The sequence below is a fragment of the Hordeum vulgare genome, chromosome 3H, assembly GCF_904849725.1.
Source record: "Hordeum vulgare subsp. vulgare chromosome 3H, MorexV3_pseudomolecules_assembly, whole genome shotgun sequence".
Taxonomy (NCBI): domain Eukaryota; kingdom Viridiplantae; phylum Streptophyta; class Magnoliopsida; order Poales; family Poaceae; genus Hordeum; species Hordeum vulgare.
Window position 1 is genome coordinate 6179890 of NC_058520.1, and position 7605 is coordinate 6187494.

At 41.1% G+C, this 7605-nt stretch overlaps 1 long non-coding RNA gene across 1 annotated transcript; it reads left to right on the top strand.

Moving 5' to 3' along the window:
- The first annotated feature begins 777 nt into the window (after positions 1–777).
- Positions 778–6970, top strand: LOC123442425. The gene is made up of 5 exons (XR_006630466.1): positions 778–1208; positions 1298–1381; positions 1481–1551; positions 5995–6323; positions 6414–6970. It is a non-coding gene; the product is annotated as an uncharacterized LOC123442425 (long non-coding RNA).
- Positions 6971–7605: the final 635 nt, after the last annotated feature.

The following is a 7605-nucleotide window of genomic DNA, read 5'->3' on the forward strand; positions in this document are numbered from 1 at the left end:
CAGCATCGACGACAGCAACATCGATCCATTGCAGCTCCGGTGACAGCTTCATTGCAGCCGTGACAAACTCCAACGATCCCGGCAGCGCTCCATTGAAGCTCCGACAAAACTCCATTGCAACCATGACAAACCTCGAATGACTCCACGGTGACGCTCAATAGAAGCCCAGCACCGACGATGACGGCGGATGCTGCGACACAACAGGCAGTGGCCATGGCAGTATTTGTGATGCAGCGCGAGATGACAATGGAAGCGGTCGTGCTTCAATGGATTTGCGGCAAACCTCAAGGACCTCGTTGCCTCGTCGGGGCTGTACTGCGACAGCAGGCTGTGCCGTCTCGCAAGTGTGGTGATGGGAGAGATATGGGCGGTGAGGTTAGAGAAGGAGAGAGCTAGCAGATGGCAACAGACCGACAGTCAAACAGAGAGAGAGGGGTAAGGATAAGAAACGAGTGGTTCTGGGAGAAAGAGGGGGTGATGCATGGTCCCATCAGGTCACGTGTCGCCCAGGCGACATGGATGATCTCTGCGAAAAATCATCCGGTTTATTTGAAGTGTTTTCCTAAATTTAAACATGTTTGCGTTTTTTATTTTGAATCCGTGTCGGACCCGTTTGATCAGGTATGTACGAGTCCTTGTGTTGTGTTCAAAAATATGTACCTAATGTACAAGAGAAAAATAGTGGTGAAAGAGTATAAATGAAAAAGTGAAACAGAGTAAATGAAAAAAAATGGAAACGCGAGCATTTAACCGCCGCCCTGACCAATCTCACCCAAATCGACCTGCCCAAAACAAAATTCCCCACGTGCACCACCACCTCACCGATCTGTCTTCCTCCCCAACCGGCGTAGTACGAGCTTCCTGGGGTGGAGCCAGTGGACATCCCCACAGCGGAGCCGGTGTCGGGTCCCCATAGCCTGGGAAACGAACGAGCTGCCGGCTGCGCCATTGGTCGAGGCGCATAGTTTCTTCTCGGGGAGTGCTGCTTGCCTTCTCCTCGAGCTCATCCCCAGGTCCGACACCCCTCGACGCTGGCCGTCCCGGAGTTTCCCTCGTCGGCCCAGCATAGGATCTGCGGGGGAGAGCTGCTCCTCGAGGTCATCCGGCAGGAGAGCTGCCCCTCGAGGTCATCCGGCAGGATTGCCGCCCAGCCTCACGACGGACATGTCGGGCTGGTGGTCCAATGTGAGGATGATGATTCGGCACAGGTAAATGTTTGATCATTCTTTGCATTTTGAGGTTGGATTATTTGAGCAGGGAGTTTGAACAATTCGGATTATGTATGAATGCATAATAGGCCATGGACGAAGTTATAATTTGAAGCGCGTTTTAATTAACACAGCCTTTGCTCATACAGACAAAGGAGAAGTGTGGTGTACAGGTACTTATACTAGGCCCCTATTACCTTACTATCACAATGTTCATTTTCAGTACTCATAATAAAAGTATGACACTGATTGTCAATTGTGTGTTCATGCAGGTAGGGATATCGAATGGTGAAACTATATACTTAAAAGCATGGTAGCTTTCCAGCCAACAACAATTGTTGGGGTAAGCCATTTCAATATAGATAACTTCCAATGGATAAAAAAATGTTTTGTCTGTGTACAAAAACTTCAAATAAGGCAATATAAGTAAATAAAACATTAATTTCACAGTAAATGTCAATATGGTTCGGGATCTTATTTCCATCTACATCCGACACTTCTAAACTGCATTATTCAAAGATGATTCCGTACCCGTGTCAAATAGATCTCTTGGCCTGAATTGCCTCACCACATGCCATTCTTCAGTTTTTCCATCTTCTACGTAAAATATTTGTTCAGCTTGAGAAGAAAAAACAAATGGTTCATCTTCTAGTTCTTCTCCTGTGTGCATCATTCGAGAAAAGTTTACAAGAGTGAATCCAAATTCATCTGTTTGCAGACCTGCACGGTGGTGTACGTCATACCACTCACATTTGAAGAGAACAACCTTGTATTGGTCTTCGTATGATATCTCTATTATATCAGACAATCTGCCATAGTAGTTAATGCCCTTATCTGACCTGATTACCACACCACTGTTTTGTGTCTTGCGTCCTTCCTCACGACTAATAGTGTGGAACCGACACCCATTGATTACAAAACCACTATACCGCAGCCCAGACTTGTTTGGCTTTCTAGCTAGTGCGCATACCTTCTTGCTTAAATTAGGTCCGTCATCGAATAGCACCTATAACACAACAATATTTTACCCATAGAACAATAAAATTTGTGATGCTAAGTTAATTGTGATGTACCTTTTGCTCCAACCAATCAGCAAAGTGTTCATTGATAAACTGCTCCTCATCATGTGACGTCAGATCTCGTGCAACTTCTTCTTTACTTTTCTCCATGTCCAGGAATTCTCTATATAAGTAAGAAGGATTACTATTAGTGTAATTTTTATAAAAAATAACTATTTAGCATTACTCAAGTGCAAAGTAAAAAATATATACTCCCTCTGATCTAAATTAATTGACGCACACTTACTACAACTTCAGTACAAAGTTGTACTAGATGTGCATCAATTAATAAGGATCAGAGGGAGTAGTTGATTATTCTCGCGCACCTTCGAAGGTTGGCGAGTTCATCACAATGTCGCAGAACATAGCGATGTGCTTGAACAAGCGAGTGATCATTAAACTGATACACACTGTCAATTTTTCCTACAGGTTCACCGGCACTCTCAAACATATAAGAATCTTGTATCTCGTCTGATGGATTTGGGTTTCTCTCCGGTCTTGTAAACCTAGTTGGTCCATCTATAAATCTTGAACAAAACGTCATACATTCATCAGCAATGTATTCTTCTGCCATAGATCCTTCTGGATGAGCTCGATTGCGCACAAATGCCTTAAGTCGAACAAAGTACCTGAACATAAATTGTACACAATCTGTAAGATAGAATCATGAACTCAACAAGATACAAAGTACAAAATAGTAGATTACTTGCCTTTCTATAGGATACATCCACCTATAATGTACTGGTCCCCCAAGCTTAACTTCATCCACTAAGTGCACCATTAAATGTACCATGATGGTAAAAAATGAGGGAATGAATATTCTTTCCATATTGCAAAGTGTCTAGACAATTCTATTTTGTAGTTTGTCAAGCTCGGCGACACTTAATACCTTAGAGCACAAATTCTTGAAGAAATCAGCTAACTCACAAACAATGTTCATAACATCTTTGCTTGGATGACACGAGCGCAGTGCGGCTGGAAGAATATCCTCAATAAGAACATGACAATCATGACTTTTCATGCCCTTTATTGTAAGGTCCTTCATATCGACACATCTTGATAAGAATGATGCATAACCGTCGGGTGTTCTAAGTTTTTGAATAATTGAGCAGAGAACCTCCTTTTGTTCCTTTGTCATATTAAAGGGTGCAAGTGGCAGCTGTTCTTTACCTTTGTCATCTTCATCGGGATGGAGTGCAACTCCAATTCCCATATCTACCAGATCAAGTCGAGCATTTCGATTACCTTTCGACTTAGAATCAATATTTAGTAGTGTCCCTATTAAATTATCACAAACATTTTTTTCTATGTGCATCACATCGAGATTGTGCCGCAACAAGTTGTGCTCCCAGTATGGCAAGGAAAAGAATATTGATTTCTTCTTCAGCCACTCCTTTGGCTCCTTTTTGTTCTTAGTTGAGCCTCCAGTTAACTTTCTCTTGCATGTTTCTCTTTTTCTTTTGCTTTTACCCGTATTGCTTTTCCCTTTGGCCTTAGATTTTACTTTCTTTCCAGTACGTCCTTTCTTCGACGGGTCATCTTTTTTTCCATACACAAACACCCTTCCTTCCAACATTTTCAACACTGAACTCCCACTCATAGTTTTTGGTGCAAGTTCATTCTCAACAGTTCCATCAAACTTCTTCTTTTGCCGGTGATAGGAGTGGCCTTGTGGCAACCATCGACGATGGCCCATATAAGAAAATGTCTTCCCTTTCTTTAGGTAAACTGATCTTGTAGAATCCCCACAAGATGGACATGCATATCTCCCCTTTGTACTCCAACCATATAAGTATGCTAATGCAGGGAAATCATTAAGTGTCCATAGCAATGTAGCCTGGAGGCGAAACTTTTTTTTAGTAGTACAATCAAATGTGTCCACACCTTTCCATAGTTGCAAGAGCTCTTCAACTAATGGCTGCAAATAGACATCTATATCATTCCCTGGACCACTGGTTCCTGGTATGATCATTGATAAAATTAAAGATGTGTCTTTCATGCAAATCCAGGGAGGTAGGTTGTAAGGAATAAGCATCACTGGCCAAGTACTATGCTTTGAGCTCATGTTTTTGAACGGATTGAACCCATCACTAACAATGCCAAGACGTATGTTGCGACAATCCTTGGCAAAGTCAGGATAACGAGCATCCAAATCTTTCCATGCTTCTGCATCTGCTGGATGGCGCACCAATCCATCTTTTGTACGACCCTCTTCATGCCACCTCTTATCATTTGATGTTTTATTAGTGGCATACAACCTCTGCAGCCTAGGTATCAGTGGAAAGTAGCGCAATACCTTCGCAGGCTTTTTCTTATGCCTTGAATTTGTTTCGGTATCATCATTGTCTCTATCAGCCCATCGGGAGCTTTTACAGACATGGCAATACTGTTGGTTAGCCCTCTCACCCCAATAGAGCATGCAATCTCTTGGACATGCATGAATTTTCTGGTAGCTAAGACCCAAAGCATGAATGCTTTTCTTTGCTTCATGGTAGTTCTTTGGTAGACTTGCATCTTCAGGAAAAGCATCAGATAATAAATCAAGTACCGATTTGAATGATGCTTGAGTCCACCCATGTAAAACCTTCAAGTGAAATAACCTGACTAAGAAGGATAGCTTTGAAAAATTTTGACATCCCTCGTACAAGTTTGAGTCTGTGTCCTTCAAGAAGCTTAAAAATGTTTCTTCTTTTTTGCTCCCATCTTGACCTTCAGTGGCAACATTCTCTTCTGCTGGTGACGTAGCCATTCTATTAGGGGCCTCAAGTTGCTCATCATATAAAGCTGGAAAATTTCCTTCTTCATTGGAGAGCACAACTTTATCATCATCTGATATGCTATCCAGTGAATCATAATCTGGCATGTTGAAAACAGCATTAAGGAGCCCTCGTGTGTCATCTAGTCTTCTAGAGTCACCTTGTCTTGGAACATACGCATGGATATCTGAAATAGATGCATCGTTTGAGGTATGCAACACATCTTCAAATACATCTTCACATGAATGAAATTGCTCTCCATGGCAGATCCATGTTGTATATCCTTGTAGGATGCCATGGCATCTCAAATGGGTTTTTACTTCATCGTAAGTTTGCATCCTCTTGTTTGCGCAATTTACACATGGACACATAATCTTGCAACCATCTCTTACATCATGGAATGCAAAAGAAAGGAACTGCTCAACACCATGTTTGTACTCTGCACTGGTTCTTAGTTTACTCATCCAGCTCCTATCCATCATTTAATGCAAAAGCTGAAATGGAATAGCCAAAATATCACTTATTCCATATCTATTCAGTGAACAAACATTATTGGCGAATAAAGAAGAAGCTAAAACATACTCCCTCCGTTTGGAAATACTTGACGTGGTTTTAGTTCCTTGTTTCAATGAAATATCTCTGTATGGTTTTCCATTGACTCAACCTTTGTATTCAATTATTCTTATCTATCATCATACTGCTTGTTCTACATCTTTCCTCAAAACAGGCAGCTTCAAAACAGTGAACTTCATACCACCCATTGTTCTTTATTTAACTTTTATGTAGTCTCAATTTCATTTTAAGTAATGGTATGTAGAAAGAAACAATAGATATAGTTTTATTTGTGGAAGTTAAATTGTTGTAAGATTTGATGTCTAGCCATGAATTGGACATTGGTTGTACTTCACTTTGCATGTTGCAGTTTAGGGCAGCATACTCAATTTATGTTTGTCTATATATTGCCTTTCACAGGTATGGCAAATACTGGATCACGGCATTGCAGAAAAGCTATATGCTTTAAGTAATTGTCCCTGTATCATATCAGTTGAGAAAAGTTGTATTTCCCTTTGAAAGATGTTCAAGTAACTAAAGTATTGTCCCTGGAACATATATTTCAACAAGTTCTACTATTTCGGTGACGCTTTCTAGCATCTCAACTTTCAGAGTAGAGTAATCTTGTTTTTAGTGTATCTTGTGCTAATTCATCATTGGAACTCAATAGTGACATGCTATATTCCGTAGCCATGCCTAAAGTTCAGTCAAACGGAACAACTAAAATCTGATGTATAATTTCGACAATGGTAAGAGATAAGAATTGACAGACATTACCTGCTAGTTCGTTGGCTAAAGCAATGAAGTAGGTTGCATCGCTGACTCGTCATTCGAATCAGATCGTGAGTGGCAGTGCAGGGAGATCAGAGGAAGATGGTGGCAGTGCAGGGAGATCAGAGGCAGATGGTGGGCGGCGGCGGCGGCGGCGGTGGCTAATCTTACCCACGTTGAAACTAATCACGATGAGAGAAGGTAGTTCAGTTGTTTCAGATATCAGAGGCAGATGGACGGCGGCTAATCTGACCCACGTTGAAACTAATCATGATGAGAGAAGGTAGTTTAGCTGTTTCAGGAGACAAGATTGATCTAGATCTGAACGCTAGTGGGCTTTTAGTATGGGCTTTTTAATTATATTCTTTTCATGTATATGTAAACGATGGATAGGGGTCTAAGTATCAACGTGAAAGGTTGTGTACAGCGGTTGCAGGAATCGGTCAATATTTGGTGTCGTGAACAAAAAAAGAAAGATGAATTGTTCATACCATGCAAAAAAAAAAACAGATGAATTGTTCATTTTCTTTATTTGATGCAAAAATATATATATCTTTATTTTGACTTGTACATGTGAATCGGTTGGATATATTGGGAATGAATAAAGTTTGTGAATACGAAGCTATGCATTGAGCTCTTTTGCTTTGTTACTAAAAGTGAGGATAGCAATTTATTTTGTTGGATGTTTTAGAGCTTTCTTTGAAAATAGGACGAAATGCATGGAGCAAAAAAACACCAATAAGCTAAATCTTTCACCTTGCAAAGATCAATTCATTTTCTGAAGATTTTGTCATCCTGGGAGAAGAAAATTGTTCTGCAAGTGAGCACACACTATCACGTAGGGGTAGGATCGGGCTTGCCGAGTAGGCTTTGCGACACCGGTGCCATTCTGCCGCTCTTAAAGTCGGCGAACGGCTCGCCATCCTCTTCAAGGGCTTACGAGAGGTACCTTGCCATCTAATAGAAACAACAATGGCACAACTCCATGCAACAGTGTCAATGATAACTTTTGGTGACCATAACTCGTGGACGATAGAAATATACAAGCAGAAACATACAAGCATACGACACAAGGCACACCCAAATAATCCGCCTGATATACTTCCGATGACAATATACGCACGTTCATTTCTTATATACGTGGGTGCATAAATTTTAAGGGGGCATTCAGTTCTCCAATGAAGTCCTTTTTTACAAAGGCTTTATTTGTTCTCTTTTGCCCATGGCAGAATATATAGTTTTCCTATATGAAAATTTGCA